The sequence below is a fragment of the Triticum dicoccoides genome, chromosome 5B (assembly GCF_002162155.2).
Source record: "Triticum dicoccoides isolate Atlit2015 ecotype Zavitan chromosome 5B, WEW_v2.0, whole genome shotgun sequence".
NCBI classification, from domain to species: Eukaryota; Viridiplantae; Streptophyta; class Magnoliopsida; order Poales; family Poaceae; genus Triticum; species Triticum dicoccoides.
The window spans coordinates 261,534,335-261,551,520 of record NC_041389.1 but is presented as its reverse complement, the minus strand read 5'-3'; positions in this window follow the sequence as shown (position 1 = coordinate 261,551,520).

Here is a 17,186-nt window from a genome sequence, read left to right as displayed (position 1 = left end):
GCGAAAAATCATGCCATGTCACCTATAGCCAAAGCTATGCCACCTTTTTTTCTCACAGAGCGTGTTGGAGCCCATGCATCAGCCACACAAGTTGCACATACACATAACGCAATTACTAGTAATAAATTCTAAAGGACAAATGCCAGCATGCCACACAAGTCCATCTCCACTCATGTGATAAATTTGTGCACGACTACTCTACATATATTTATAGCGCTACCATTCACTATTTACCATACTCCACTTACACGTTATAGATGGGCTCCATGTCCTCCTCCAGGTTCCAGTCCGTGGTGTTATTCATATATGTCACGATCCATAGCGGTGGGCAATGGGAATCATTTTCGTAGCTTTCTAGTCCAGTTCCACACGATGGAGACTCATCCAACCTGAAGCGGCATATATCAGGGATAGCATGTCCCAGCATGTCGTTCATCTGGCGGTGTGCACTGAAGACACAACCATGATTCATGAATGATAGGCCTTGGATTTCGTGCATGGAAGGTGGCATCTGCTTCACAATGGGGTAGTTGTCCCCAATGAAAAGCGAGTACTCTCCAAGAGTGTCCTCGATACCCACATAGGATCACGAGGGTTGAACCCGGCACCGTTCATCTGGTACACGTGGCATCTCATATCTGTACACATGGTGATGTACATGGTCAAGGTCCACGCATGACAATGTTGTGCTCAAATATGGCGGCCAATAATATTGTGCAGCAAGTAGTACTACTTCCAGTATAAAGGAAGTAAAATAACCGTCTTATTATTTATAGCCACTCTTGGCTACATGGATGAGATAGTAAGACATGGAAAAACAAAAATGGTGGGAGCTAGTGGGTTCAAGTCTTCAGGGGCCTAGCTATATGCATCCTCCAAGGTAAAAAGTACTACTACTAGTAGTACTACAATGAAAGAGAAGGCGAGAGGGTTTAAAAAATCCAATACTAAATTGTAGTACTAGTATTAGTAAACATGTCTAGTCAAGAAAAGAACTAACAAGTAGTACTCCTACTCTAACACACAACAATGAGAAAATGGAATACTTGTGTAGATGGTGACGGTCCGATCATGGTTGATCATGTGACCATGGTGCACATCAGTGGTACCATGGGTAATGACTGGTAAGATAGTTGATCCCAATCTGCCAAAGTCAGCTACAAGGTTCCAGGTTAGACCGAATCGCGGATGCAAATGCACATCCAGGATCGGCGATCTTATTTTGATCGGGGGATGCCTGATTCCTACAAAATAGTGTAGTACCGTTAGGGATGCAAATGATGGTTTGTGCATTTCATTTGTAATCTCCCGTATCATAGGATGGCATCCAGATGAAACAAATACCCTGGCTTGTCACCATGAAGATGCGGCCTACATGGCACATGACGTCTTTGAACATGTATGGGTACAAATCTGTCGCAGCCAACATGTGCCAGCCTCTACCGTTACGGCCATTTGTATCGATGGCAATCCTTATGTCGAACACCGCACTGAGATAGTAATCATCGTAGCTGCATCGCTTTGTCGGCGGGTCCGCAATTGCTATCTTCTTCAATCTTATGTAGGCATCATCATATGTAGTCAAGCCCAGCCAGTCTGGAAGGCCGATCCCAATGGTGGAGAAGGGATCTACAGGAACGGCATCACTGATGTGGATGTTGTTCAAAATGATGGTGGTATCGGGCCAGAAGTTTGCAAGCCAATCTCCGTTGGCACCAACCCAAACCTATATATAAGATGGTGGGCAGTGGAGAAATTACGTGATGGAATAACTAAGTACTATATTTAGAATTTATACACTACATGGTCAAACTCCATGACTGACCTGCTCATCAGACAAAATCCGACTACCTCTGAATGTCGCCAACTCTAGCGGAGTCAACATGCAAGCACAACCACGTTGTGGTGGACTATTCAATGGATTACCCCATTGAATAACCTTCTTCTTGAGGACGCATGGAAGACCAACAAGCATGGCCTTCTCCCAAGCATGTTTACGCATCGTCTTAAAAAAGTTGGTGCAGGAACCACCAAGTCTTGTGGCGGTGAGGAAGTCGGAGCGGCATGCGATTTCTCCCAGAGGATCATCGTCCAAGGTCTCCCAGCCGCGATGAGGAGGAGAACCGCATGGCGAATCCATGGCAGCAGCGACAATCGGCCTTGGTCTCTTCGGGGGGAGGGGAACTAGCGAGGAGGAGATAAGAGCGTAACCGCACGGCCTCGTCCCTTCATTAATTCATAGTGGTAGTGCGATGGTGCGGTTATTATTTACTACATACACTATATAGTACTACTTTAGTAGTAGTAGTACTTTCTCTATATACTGTCTACTGTACTTCTATAGTTCACCAGTTTTGAACTCTTGAATCTCTCGAAACAGGCTTTTGCCCCGCTTTATATTATAAAGCAACATCCGAACAGAGTACACGGCCCAACGATACAAGGTGGAGAGGTAGCACTCAAGGCGGAGAGGTTGTCGCGTGCGGTGTACGTGTATCCTGGGATCGGCTTTGAACTCTTGAATCTCAAGGCCAAGGAGCTACAGTTGCAAGTGGAGGGTACTACTGTTCTCTAGAACCGTCGATGTACTATCAATGTAGGGAAAGTACACCTGCGTAATCTCCTTGCTCTACTCAAGCGTGTAGCCGGCCTACTCAGCCGCTCCTCCCACGCACACACTAGCAGCATGTTTATCTGCTATGGTTACTTCGGGGGCAGAACATTTGAGTTCTTTGATACAACGAGACTACGCTTTTCGCTTCCATTTGTGGAGGTGTAATGGATCTCGTTGAACTTTGTTTGTTGGTCCTTCCTTCTTTATTAATTAGATGAGGCAAAGCTTTCCTCCATTTCAAAACAAAAAAATGCATCCAGATGATTTTTTTATAGAGTTTAGAGCCGATAACAGCTTCCACAATGTGCATTTTTCACTGCCTCTAAGCACTCTCTCTCTTCTTAGGCCTCCTTTGGTTCATAGGATAGGAATTTATAGGAATAGGAAATTCATAGGAAGTGAGATGGCATGCATCTCAATTCTATAAAGAAAGAGATGTCATTTGGTGCATAGGATAGGAATTTTTCCATTGAGTCTAGGCTAATGTTTTTTCCTCCAAAATGTGAAGGATTGCTTTCTATCCTACATAGGAATAGAAATCCATTGCTATAAAGCAAAGGGCTTCAAAGGAATTTTTCCTTTGCGGATCCTATCCTATAGAGTTCCTACAAAATTCCTACAAACCAAAGGAGAAGTCACCTCCATAAAATACACTTCACGCCTCTAAGCAAAAAATCTCTGGCGTCGCCTCTTAGTTTGGAGGCTGCCTTTTGCGATTTAAATAATCAACAACCCCACCCGTCGGCCTATTTGTCCTCCGAACGATGCATGTGATGCACCAAAGGTCTCCTCCATTCAAATTACCATGACTTTGTTTAATCAATCATGGGCCCGCAATAGAGGCTGAAGCAAAATGTTATAAACTGTGTGGTTTTGAGATTGTTTGGAGGCAGGGCTGTGGGGTCCAGCTTAGAGGCAAAGCTAGCCTCTAAGCACTGTGGATGCCCTAGTGGAGCGAAGTCCATGCATGCAACACCACAATCTATAGAGTAGTACTACTAGCACTTTAGTCCAGGGCCATATTGCACAATTCCCAATGCGACGTGAGGCTTTTTCAGCTCCTCGGGCTTAATTGGGAGGCGCTGGTTTAAAGATTATTGCTGATAAAGAGCATGGTTAATAATATACCCAGCTATATTCGCTAGTACATTGTTCCTTACAAGAAACCACTACCAAGAAACTACCACTTCCCAACCAGCCCTACCAAAAAACACTACTACAAAAATTAGCAAAAACATACCAAAAATTTCTTAACTGTCGCAATAAACTACCAAGTGCCATTATAGGCATGTTTAGACCCATGTTGCCCCTTAAGTCAACTCCATCTATTTGACCAGCAAGTTAGGCGTTATGACTTGTGGGGCCTACATGTCAGTCTAGAAAAAAAATCTTTGAGTCACCTCCTACCTCTCGCCCATCTACCTAGTCATCCTCGGCCGTTGGAGGCAGCTACCGCTGCCGGCAGAAGGCGAGGTCAAAAGCACCGGCTGTGCGGAGACATAGCTTGGATGCCAGCTCCATGCAGCGCTTGTGGCCACAAGCTAGCCAAGCTAGAACACACCCTGCTGGATGCATCCAGCTGCTTGTCTGCAAGGTTTGCTAACTAGGTTGGCATGGCGGTGTGACGACTTGCTCGCGTGTCTCACGCTAAGGCCAGCTATCTGACTCGATCGTAGGCTGACGTGGTGGCTTGCACAGGCGTGAGCTACGCTCGAGCCAGCCAACCAACCCATGCGGAGGCTAGCGCGACGTCCGGCCCGTTCGGTGGAGCGGCGAGCGGCTTTCTCATCACGGCGCCAGCGATGAACACGCATATGAACTGTTTGAAGTAATGTTTACGAAAAATAATGATTGGAGGAGGAAGAAGAGGATAGGTTCTCATATGTGGGTCCCTCCTGTGTTAACGGTCAAACAGACGATGTTGGTTTAAGGTGCCTCATCAGCACGTACATGTGGGCCAACGCTGTCATAAACGGGTTTAAATGAGCCTAATCGGCACTAGGTGGTAGTTTTTTGGTGCGGGTTAAGAAATTTTGGGTATGTTTTTGCTATTTTTGTATGGTAGTTTCCTCCTAGGGCTGGTTGAAAGTGGTAGTCTTTTGTTAAATACTCTACATACTGTAAGTAGGAGTGAAAGTTAAGCTTTGGAAGCCAATAAGCACGGCTAGTTACATAGTGCCTATGTGTACGTAATTCAAACTAAATATCGACCATGACTGACTAATATCTTGATGGAAAACTCGAAGATATGGAAATACTAGCAATGTGCACGTGTGTTGCAACGGATTATAAGTAGAATAATACTTATTCACAAACTTGATAGAAAACACTCTAATTTTGATATACATATATAACTAAAAATATATTATGTTTGAGTCAGAATATATTCCTCGAGCTGTTTTCATAAGGTGAAGGAGGGATGTGGTTGGTTTTAAGATACTTAGGGGTTTTCTGCAAACTTGAGTAGAGAAGTGGGATGTTGTTGCAAAAAGGCAACAACTACCTCACAGTCATTAGATGTAGATCTAATGGTCAGAAATGACGGATGGCAGACACACCATCATCACCAACTAAGTCTTTTATAGGAGTATAAATATGGAAAATTGGAAATACAAGCGTATTATTGATAGTTGTCTCCGTAAACTTGGATCTACGTTCTATTCAACGGCTGAGCATGTGGGGCCTTAGCACGATGGCTTCTCGACTATGTAAAACAAAGGTTTTCCCGTCGCTGATAAGGAGGAGGTGACGGCGGCGTGCTTTCAGCTCACTCTAGTCCTCGTAGTCATACTAGGTGGTCTACGGACGTGTAGATGTATTATTTTTCACATCTCGTGTTCGTCGTACTATCACGAATGTTGATGAATAAACAGTAAGTTATTCACGAGAAAACCTTGGTTGAGCATGTGTGTGAGAGAGAGATAGCACATGTGTGCGATATGGAGAGACTGAGGCAATTATAAGAGATTCTTTGTGTGTCTGTGTGTGTGGAGGATAGAGAGACATGTGCATGGGGCTTTGTGTTGTGTAACATGGAGACAGATAGACATAATCATAGAGTGAGGGTGTGAGATACACATGCGGACATGGGAGAGATGTTGAGTTAGAGAGATGGAGAATTTTGGTGCGCATATGAGTTATAGAGAAAGACGGGGATATATATAGATATATACATAGAGTTGAAGAGAATATGCAAGGGTGTGTGTCTTAAAAGAAGGATCCTGATAGATGGGTGTTGTGTGTGTCTGTGTGTGTTTGTGCGCACGCGTATGCGTGAGAGGGAGTGTGTGTATGTGGAGAAGAGATACCACTAATGATGTAAACCTAGTAGGGAAGGGGGAATGGTGTGACATGTGTGTCAAAGAAAGAGAAAGGCATGTGTAGTTGTAGGATCGTAATTATGTCTAGAGGGGGTGATTAGACTACTTGACCAAATAAAAATTGAACCTTTTCCCAATTTTAGTTGTGGGCAGATTTTAGCAATTAACACAAGTCAAGCAATCAACATACACATGCAATTCTAAGAGTGTATTAGCGGAAAGTAAAATATTGCATATGAATGTAAAGGGAAAGGTTTGGAGAGTGCAAATGCAATGAAGACACGAAGATTTTTGGCGTGGTTCCGCTAGGTGGTGCTATTGTACATCCACGTTGATGGAGACTTCAACCCACAAAGGGTAACAGTTGCACAAGTCTACGGAGGGCTCCACCCACGAAGGGTCCATGAAGAAGCAACCTTCTCTATCCCACCATGGTCGTCTCCCATGAAGGACTTGCCTCACTCGGATAGATCTTCATGAAGTAGGCGATCTCTTTGCCCTTACAAACTTCTTGGTTCAACTCCACAACTTGACGGAGGCTCCCAAGCGACACCTAACCAATCTAGGAGACACCACTCTCCAAAAGGTAATAGATGGTGTGTTGATGATGAACTTCTTGCTCTTGTGCTTCAAATGATAGTCTCCCCAACACTCAACTCTCTCTCACAGATTTGGATATGGTGGAAAGATGATTTGAGTGGAAAGCAACTTGGGAAGGCTAGAAATCAAGATTATTGTGGTATGATTGGAATATCTTGATCTCAACACGTGAGTGGATGGTTCTCTCTCAGAAAATGTATGGTGGAAGTGTAGGCACGTTCTGATGGCTCTCTCACATATGGAGAAGGGGGTGGAGGGGTATATATAGCATCCACATAAAATCCAGCCACTACACACATTTGACCAATCTTGGTGAGACCGAATAGCTAAACTCGGTGGGACCGATTAGTTCAAAATGTGAACGTTAGGAATCTCGGTGGGACCGAACTGAACAACTCGGTGGGACCGATGTGCTAGGGCTTTAGGGCAAACATCATCTCGGTGGCACCGATTGCATCAACTCAGTGAGACTAAAGTGAAGCAATACGGCAACACAGAGAATGTCAAGCCAACTCGGTGAGACCGATTGCATAACTCGGTGAGACCGAAATAAATGCAAAAAGTCAAAGAGCGTTGGCAAGGCCAACTTGGTGAGACCGAGACCCGTATCGGTGAGATCGAATTGCTAGGGTTTCTGGCAATGGCTATGTCATATAAACTCGGTGGCGCCGGATAGAAAGAATCGGTGGGGACGAGTTGGAGTTTAGGGTTTTGACATATTTGGATGGAGAAAGTGGTTGGGTTTTTTGGATAAATATATATCATTAAGCATTTGTGCAAGCAAGCCATTAAGCAACACTTCATCCTCTTTTATTAGTATTGGCTTTCCTATGGACTCAATGTGATCTTGGGTCACTTAAACAAAATGAAGAGTCTTGAGCTTTTGCCAATATGTGTTCTTAGCATTTTGAGTGGTCCACATTTCTAGTCCATGCTATGCCATTCGTTGAACTTCCTCAAATATTCATCTTGAGAGGATATTAGTTCAATGAGCTATATTTTGTTATGAATTACCAAAACCACCCGGGGATTAGTTGCACTTTTAATCTCCCCCTTTTTGGTAATTGATGACAACATATTGATCAAAGCTTCGACAAATGATAAAATGAATGAAATACATCGTTGCTTTGAGAAGTATGTGGTAAGCAAGATCTCCCCCTAAATTTGTGAATTGTTTAAAATTTGCGTTAGAATGCAAATGCACAATCGAATAGGATCATGGGTCACTCTTCCATGTCACATACATCTTGGTGGAGCACACAAAATGATAAGAGTAAAATAACATGCACTCTTCACCAAAGATACAAGTGATTGATCATACCCAAATAATCATAGAGATAGACATGCGAGCACACATTAAGCATAGTATGATCAAACACATGATCATACAAGGTATCTCACAAGCATAACATAAATGTAGCATCAAGTAGCATCAACCAAAGGAGAGTAGCAAGGCAAATAAGAACCAACAAAGAAGTAGAAGACTCTCTCTCTCTCTCTCTCTTGAAGCTTATGATCTATACATTTTCTCCCCCTTTGGCAACAAGTTACCAAAAAGTTTGAAAATGTATAGTGCTATACGACACTCTAGGCACGATCTCCGAGAGCTCTTAAAGGGGTCTTCTGGCTTGTTGCTCCGGTGTGCCTAGAAGGCGTTGAGAGAACTGCATCTGCAAATGCTTCAACTGAAGTATGTTGAGCAGGAGGGGTTGACACTGGTGGTGGCACTGTGGTAATGGTGGTAGGAGCAGAGTGAGTAGGCCTAGTGTCTGCTACTGGCTCAGCAGTAGACCTGGGTGCCCTTGGCATAGTCTGAAATCTGTCTGTGGTAGGTCTGTCATCTCTGTCCTCGACATCATCTCTCAGCTTCTCATCAATTGTTTGAATATCTATGACCTTGACATCAAGGTTATACATCTTGTCTTCAACAATCCTCTCTAGGCTCTCCTGATTCTTATTCATGTTGGCCAGACTATTCTCTATCCTCAGAGTTGCTTCTAGCAGATATGTGAGTTGATCTTGCTTGGTCTTGAGATTTACAATTGATGCATCTAGAGCACTTGCTGCTTTGGCAGCCTTTGCCTTCTCAGCCTTCTCCTAGGCCTCAACTGATGTAAGATGTGAAGCATCCATCACAACTTCATTGTCCTCAAATTCTGGCCTAAGATGTAGATGCTCTCTGTCAAGTAGATATGTGTCACTTCCAACCTTGGAATTGATCAACATCTGAATATGTGGTGCATATCCACATGGCCTTTTTTTGGTCAGCAGTTGTCCTCTTGACTGTCTCAACTATCAGACTCATAACCTTAAACTTCCGTGGTATGTCAAATATATGCAGCAGGTTGATGGAATGGCCACGGATCATTCTCTCATCTCCGGACTTGGGCAACAAGGTATGCCTCAAGTTGTAGTTGGTGGTGGCCAAACCAGCAAGCAAGTAGTAGATAGAACCAAACTTGTGAGTCTCAAATGCTTTGTCAGGGATAGGCTTGTACATGTGAGCCATAGCGTTCTGGTCCATCCATGGTTTACCATAGACATCTATGTCATTCTCATCTTCCTAAGGGGCATTTCAAAGTGAAACTAATTGCCAGGTGGTTTTGGTAATTCATAACAACATATAGCTCATTGAACTAATATCCATTCAAGTTAAATATTTCAGAAAGTTCAATGATTCGCATGGCATGGACTAGAGATGTGGACCCCTCAGAATGCTAAGGACAAAGATTGGCAAAAGCTCAAGACTCTTCATTTTCATTTTAGTGATCCAAGATCACATTGAGTCCATAGGAAATTCAATACTATTGAAAGGGGATAATGTGTTGCTTAATGGTCTACTTGCTCAAAGTGCTTAGTGATATTGCTCCATAACCCTCAGCCACTTTCTCATTTCGAAATATGTCCAAAAACTAAAGTCAAACTTGGCCCCACCGATTTGATCTATCCGGCGCCACCGAGTTCTTTTGACATAGCTATTTCCAGAAACCCTAGACAATTCGGTCTCACCGATACGGATCTCGGTCTCACTGAGGTGGCACTACAAACTCTCTGTTTCCCTTCGTAACGTTTTGGTCATATCAAAATGAGCGATCGGTCCCACCGAGTTCACAATGCAAACTCTTTGTTTCCCTTCATAACATTTCAGTCTTACCGAAATGAGCGATCGGTCCCACCGAGTTTGCCTGACCAACTTTCTCTTTACTCATTGCTGAAATTAGTCTCACCGAGTTCATGCAATCGGCCACACCGAGATGAGGTTTTAACCTAGCCCTAGCACATTGGTCCCACCGAGTTGATCATGTCGGTCCCACCGACATTCCTAACATTCACATTTTGAACTAAATTGGTCTTACCGAGTTCTTCTATTCGGTCTGACCGAGTTGGATAAATTGTGTGTAACGGTTGGATTTTGTGTGGAGGCTATATATACCCCTCCACCCCTTCTCTATTCAAGTGAGAGCCATCAGAACATGCCTAAACTTCCACTACTCATTTTCTGAGAGAGAACCACCTACTCATGTGTTGAGACCAAGACATTCCAATCCAGCCACAAGAATCTTGATCTCTAGCCTTCCCCAAGTTGCTTTCCACTCAAATCATCTTTCCACCATAGCCAAATCTGTGAGAGAGAGTTGAGTGTTGGGGAGACTATCATTTGAAGCACAAGAGCAAGGAGTTCATCATAAACACACCATCTATTACCTTTTGGAGAGTGGTGTCTCCTAGATTGGTTAGGTGTCGCTTGGGAGCCTCTGATAAGATTGTGGAGTTGAACCAAGGAGTTTGTAAGGGGAAGGAGATCGCCTACTTCGTGAAGATCTACCCGAGTGAGGCAAGTCCTTCATGGGCGATGGCCATGGTGGGATAGACAAGGTTGCTTCTTCGTGGATCCTTCGTGGGTGGAGCCCTCCATGGACTCGCGCAGCCGTTACCCTTCGTGGGTTGAAGTCTTCATCAATGTGGACGTACAATAGCACCACCTATCGGAACCATGCCAAAAAATCTCCATGGCTACATTGCGTTTTCCTTATCCAAACCCTTCCCTTTAACTTCATATGAAAAGCTTTACTTTCCCCTTCTACACTCTTAGAATTGCATGTGTAGGTTGATTGCTTGACTTGTGCCAAGTTGCTAAAATCTTCCAAGACTTAAAATTGGGAAAAGGCTTGATTTTTATTTGGTCAAATAGTCTAATCACCCCCCTCTCTATACCCACTTTCAATCCTACAAGTGGTATCAGAGATTTGGTCTCCATTTGCCTTGATTTCCATAGCTTTTTCATAGCCTTGGTTTCACAACATAAGAGAGTGTGGCGTCTAGCGAGGGAAATTACCACCATAGAGGTCCTTACTTTATGGTACTAATTTTGCTAGTTGGAATCATAAGGTGAAAATGCATATTGTTGGTCATAACCCCGCCGTTTGGGCTATTTGCATATTGGTTTGCAAGGTGAATACTTCGAGGATGGAAGAGAACCGGATCATGAAGCATCCATGGAAGAATTGAAGATGTTGCAATACAATGCTTAAGCTTGCAATATTCTTTTCAATGGATTGTGCCTCGAAGAATTCAACAAAATTAGCCGCCTTGAGAATGCAAAGGAAATTTGGGATACTTTGGTTGATATTCATGAAGGTACCGAGTCTGTCAAGGAATCCAAATTGGATGTGCTTGAAAGTCAACTTGACAATTTCAAAATGAAGGATGGTGAAGGAGTCGCTGAGATGTACTCTAGGCTTGCTCTCATCACAAATGAGATTGCCAGCTTAGGAAGCGAAGAGATGACCGACAGATTCATCATCAAGAAGATCCTAAGAGCCTTGGATGGAAAATAAGACACCATGTACACCTTGATCCAAATGATGCACAATTACAAAGATCTCAAGACAATGGAAGTCATTGGTAGAATTGTTGCTCATGAGATGTCACTTACGGATAAGGAAGAGCTTCACAACAAGTCTAGTGGTGCTTACAAGGCTTCATGTGATGCTCCTACAACATCAAGTGAGAAACAACTCTTCAATGAAGAATTGAGCTTAATGGTGAAGAACTTAAACAAGTTCTACAAGAGTAGAAGCAAAGAAAGAAACTCCAAGTCAAGGTCATACAATGACAAAAGATCTTCTAGTCTTGATAGCAATTGCTACAATTGTGCAAGACCCGGACACTACTCCAATGAGTGTATGGCTCCCTACAAAAGAAGAGAAGACTCACCTAAAAGGAGAAGTGAAAGAGATGAATCACCACCAAGAGAGAGAAGGAGTAGAGATGATCGTTATGAAAGAAGACCCTCTCGTAGAAGCAAGGATTCAGAAAGGAAGGACAAGTCATTGAAGAGCTATACAAGACGAAGACATCAAGCTCACATTGGTGAATTGGTATCAGGTTCCGACTCCGACAGCTACTCCGAGAGAATTTATCACTTCGATTCCGAATATACTCAAGATGAAGGTGTTGCCGGTCTTGCCCTTGTGTCATCCAACTCCTACGACATATTCGACTCACCAAATGAAAGGATTGGAAGATGCTTCATGTCTAAAGGCCCCAAGGTATCAGACCTTGAGTATGTTGATTTCAATAGTTATGAAGATGATTTGCTAGGTGATGATGATTTACTTGTTGACTACACTAGTGATGAAAACTATGATGAGATTGCTATTAATCATGCTAATCAAGATGAAGCGAATGACAATGATAAGAAGGATATTGAGCGTCTAACTAAAGAACTAAACACTCTTAAGTTAGCTCATGAAACTACCTTAGAGGATCATCATGAGCTTTCAAAGACTCATGAGAAGCTACACTTTGAAAAGCTCAATTTAGAGCAAGAGCATGGGTTCTTCAAAGCAATCAATGATGATCTTCGTAAGAAAAGTTCTTCTTACATTGCCAAGCGTTTACTCTTGTCTACTTACATGCCACAAGTAAAAATCTAGCAATAAGAGCAAGAAAGATTATTATTATAGTAGGAACAATAATCATGCTAAATCCAATATTATTGCTTCTAGTAGTTCTCTTGATTCCACTAATGATTCTCTTAGCAAAGTTACACTTGAGCAAGAAAATAGCTTATTGAAGGGAATTATAGAGAATGGTGTTTACAGGAGCCTTGCCGGAAGTAAGCAATTTGAGGAAATTGTACGCAAGCAAGGAAGGTACCGAAAGAATCAAGGTGTTGGTTTTGAACACAAGTTCAATGCCAATGGAGTTGAGTGGGAAGAAGATCAATACCCCAAGACGAAGTTTGTTCCTCAACAAGAGAAGTATGATCCCACTTCTTTCAAGGGAACACAAGCTCAAGATGATCTTCCACCACAAGACCACAAACTAAAATGCAAGGTCAAGCTTCAAGAAGAGATTGATTCATTTTAAGAAGCTCCAAAGGCCTTGGTCAAGTGCGTTCCCAAGACTACATCAAGTTCTACTTCATCAAGTACAACTACAATTCCAAGGATCCACATCAAGTTGATGTGGGTCCCAAAGAAGAAGAACTAGAGAGGTCTTCAAGGTGACTCCGCCAACACACTTCACTCATATTCATTTTTGCAAGGACGAGTGCAATCAACTTTCATATCTTGCACTAGTTCAAGGAGTCATAAACCCTCTTGTTGGTAAAGACAAGGGACAAGGTAACCTAATGCTTTCATGGACATCAACATATGTGTATTTCTCTCTATGTCTATGGATATCCTTGTGTGTTCCTTATGGGACTAACCCAGGTAGGTAAGTGCAACTCACTCAAATGGATTGCTCCAAATGATCTACATCAACATCGAGCATCTACATCTTCAACACCTACATGAAGTCATCATCAACAAAAACCATGGTTAGTTCATCCATCTTAGGGGGGATATCACATCTAGGGGGAGCTTTGTTCTAAGAACTGAGCTAAAGCAACTCTAATGGTGTGAACACAACAATGCTTTATGTAAAAGTGGTAACCCCACTTGTGCTTAAACGATGAGTATGACCTACGATCAAATGTTCTCATTTGACTCCTCAGTCAATATACTCATATATAGATGACCTAGTCATCGCCAATTTTTGATAGATGCTAGAGTGTTTGTGCATGCTTTGCCACATATTTCATTTGTTATCTTATTGAGTGAGCATGTTGGTTGCATAATTTTCTCCATTCAAGGACATCCATTTGTTGCTTTGATTGTTTGGTCTTTCTTTTTGCCAAATGGATGGACAAGAATGCCTAAGAACTCCCTCTAGCTATCTATGCTTTTCTCGTCTCAAACTCTATTCATGCTACATCACAAAGTTTGAACAAGTCGAATTTGGAGCCTCCGGGTGAGGAGCACTCGGAGCCACCGATTCGTCAAGGGATTAAACTTCCAAAAACTCTTAATGGCTTTCGGTTTGACTTATTCATTCCTCTCAGTCCCACCAAAATCGTTGAGTTGATCTAGATTTTCACCTCGGTTCAACCGATTAGAACTGTTTGGTCTCACCGAGTTGCAGTAATCGCTTGCAATTCCGCATCTTGGTGCCATAGAGTCGTTCCACTCGGTCACACCGATGGTGACTGGGTATATATAATGTGGGCTAGAATTTTGGAAATTTCTTCAATCCACTCATCCGTGCCTCCCAGCTCTGCCGCGCTCCTGGTCTCCAGATCTTCTCCCTCGTCACCAGTGCCTCCTGCCGCTAGTCTCTGTCGCCGTCAACAGAAATCTCACCGCCATTGTCACCATAGCGAGCTTGTCACCAAGTTAGGGTACGGACTCGACCTCTTTGTGCTTTCCTTAACTCCAATTATTACACAAAGATCAATGCCTACTTTCTTGCCACGATTGAGATCAATCTATCCACCGAAAGTTCCTTCAGAATAGATTTGATGCAAAAACTTAGGGTTCGGTTTCCGCCGAACTCATCTCGGACCGACCGATCTGAAGATTTCGGTCTCACCGATTTGGCTCATGCCATTGCACATGTACTACTCGGTCTGACCAAAGTGTACTAATTGGTGTGACCGAGTTCACTTTCTGTGTGAAACCCTGGCATCTCGGAGTCACTAAACTGTATTTGGGTCTGACCAAAACTGTATGTCTAGACTCTGATTGTGCTTCAGTGTCACCGAGTTTGTCATATTGGTAGCTCCGAAATGCTTTCTGCAGAAAACTAAAGTTAAGTTTTTGTCTCAATGTTTTTGCAAAATAGCAGTGCTTTGTGATGCTCATCCACTCTACCTATACCTATCTATTCATAGGGTTAGTTTCAGAGATGTCAGAAGGCAGTAACATTCAGAACAGGTCATAGGAACAGGTGAATCTTAGTGAGGGCACTAGTCCCTCCAATAACAGCTATGATGAAGGTAGCAGAAGTACACCCAGCAACTTGCCAAAGGCCTCTACAAGGACAAGGAAGAAGAGAACCTCAAAATCTGAAGATGAGGACTTTGTTGTTGATGACGAAGTAACCTCAAAGAAAAAGGTACTCAAGAAGGAGAATGTTGTTGCTGCTGCCACCAAGCCTGGTATGCCCAAGAAGGCTCCTGCTAAGCAGAAACTAGTGTCAAAAGCCAGAGCCTCCACTCAAGAAACTATGGAGTTCACTCTTGAAACAAGAGAGGAAGAGGCTACTGGAGGAAAGAAAAGGAAGGAGAGAGTCAAGAAGACTATGGCCAGAGTCGTTGGCAGATCATCTATGATGAGAGAGTTAGATTAAGATGAGGAGGAGGAAGAGGCAGCTGCACCACCTCCAAAGTCTCTAAAGCTCATGGGGCATGCCATAAAGTCTGGGGCTGCTCCATCTAAGCCCAAGACAGCCCCCAAGACTCCAACTCAAGCTCAAGCTCCAAAACCTTCTGCACCCAAGAGATCCACTAGGAACATTTTTGCTGCTGAGAAGAACAAGGCCGCAGTGCCTGAAGTTCAAGAGGATGAGGAACAGCAAGTGCTCAGAAAGTTAAAGCCAAAGATTCCTGATCATAGTGATGATCATTCTATTGGTGAGAACATGAAGGAAAGAAAGGATGCAAGTCTGAGACTATGGAGACAGACTGATCCCTATGCCACCAGGAGAAGAACTAATGTAGATTACCATTTCTACACCAACGAACAACAGGACTTCTATGAGACTGTGTTGCTAGACAAGAAACCTATTGTTAATGATATGAGATGGGTTGATTGGACATACATTGATGACAATGAGGACTACTTCCCAGGTGTGCATGAGAGCTTCAGGATGAATGGAGTCGACACGTTTTTTGGTCAAAAGTTAACAAAATGGAATGATGAAATGATTATGCAATTCTACTCCACTACTCATTTCTATCCAGATGGCAAAATGGTCTGGATGATAGAAGGAACAAGGTATCAATCTTCAATTGTTGAATGGGCCAAGTTGATCAATGCCCCCGAGGTAGATGAAAATGACACGAATGTATATGACAAGCCAAGGAAAGATCACAACTCCATGGCAAACATGTACAAGACCATTCCAGATGCTGCCTTGGAGACTCACAAGCTTGGGTCTATATACTATCTGCTGGTCGTTTTACCACCATCAACACCATCTTGAGGCACACTCTGTTGCCCAAATCAGGAGATCATAGGATGATCTGTGGTCACTCCACCAACTTGCTCCATATGTTTGATGTGCCAGAGAAGTTTAAAGTGATGAGCTTAATAGTTGAAACAGTGAAGAGAACTACAGCTGATTAGAAAAGATCATGTGGATATGCCCCTCACATACAGATGCTAATCAACTCCAAGATGGGGACATGGATATATCTTAATAAAGAGCATCTTCCCTTGAGGCCAGAATTTGAGCACAATGAGATTGTCATGGATGAATCTCATCTAACCAGTGCAAAAGCCCAGGAGGAGAGAGAGAGAGAGAGAGAGAGAGAGAGGGGGAGGGAGGGAGGGAGGGAGGGATGGAGGGAGAGAGAGAGAGAGCAAAGGCTGCTAAAGCAGCAAGGGCAGCTAGTGTACCAGATGCTTCACAAGTGATGATCAAGACCAAGCAAGGTCAACTCAGTTATCTGCTTGAGGCTACTGTCAGGATTGAGAAGGGCTTGGCCACCCTGACTCAGAATCAAGAAAGTCTTGAGAGGATCATTGAGACCAAATTCCATGATCTAGATGTGAAGGTCACAGATATCCAAACTACTGTGGAGAAGCTCCAGGAAGATATTGAAGACAGGAATGACAGACCTACCACCGACACTTTTCAGCCTGTGCCAAGAGCACAGAGGTCTTCAGCAGTGCTGTGACATCCCAAATTTCCAATTTGGAATGTTTTACAATTTTAGCTAAGCATCTATGCATATTGTTTGAAATTGAGTGGCATTTGAAATTTTCTGAGGCAGTTGAGTTTTTTTTTTGAATTTGAACTCGTTTGGCAATTGAAATTTATTTCAAAAAAATGCCTGGCAAATACTTGAGCAAAAGTATGAGAGGAGTAAACATGACACTCCAAAAATGTCAGAACAAAAATATTGCCAAAGGGTTTTAATTCAAATTTGAGTTTTATTTGGGATTTTTAGAAAAATGTTTTTTTAGTTTGTGTTTTGCCCCTGGAAAAATGTCCATGTTGTAGGATTAATTCCCCTGAGAAATTTAATATATATATATATAATATGTCTATATATTTTTCTTATTTAGTTTTTCCCCTCTGTATTATTAAAAAAAACG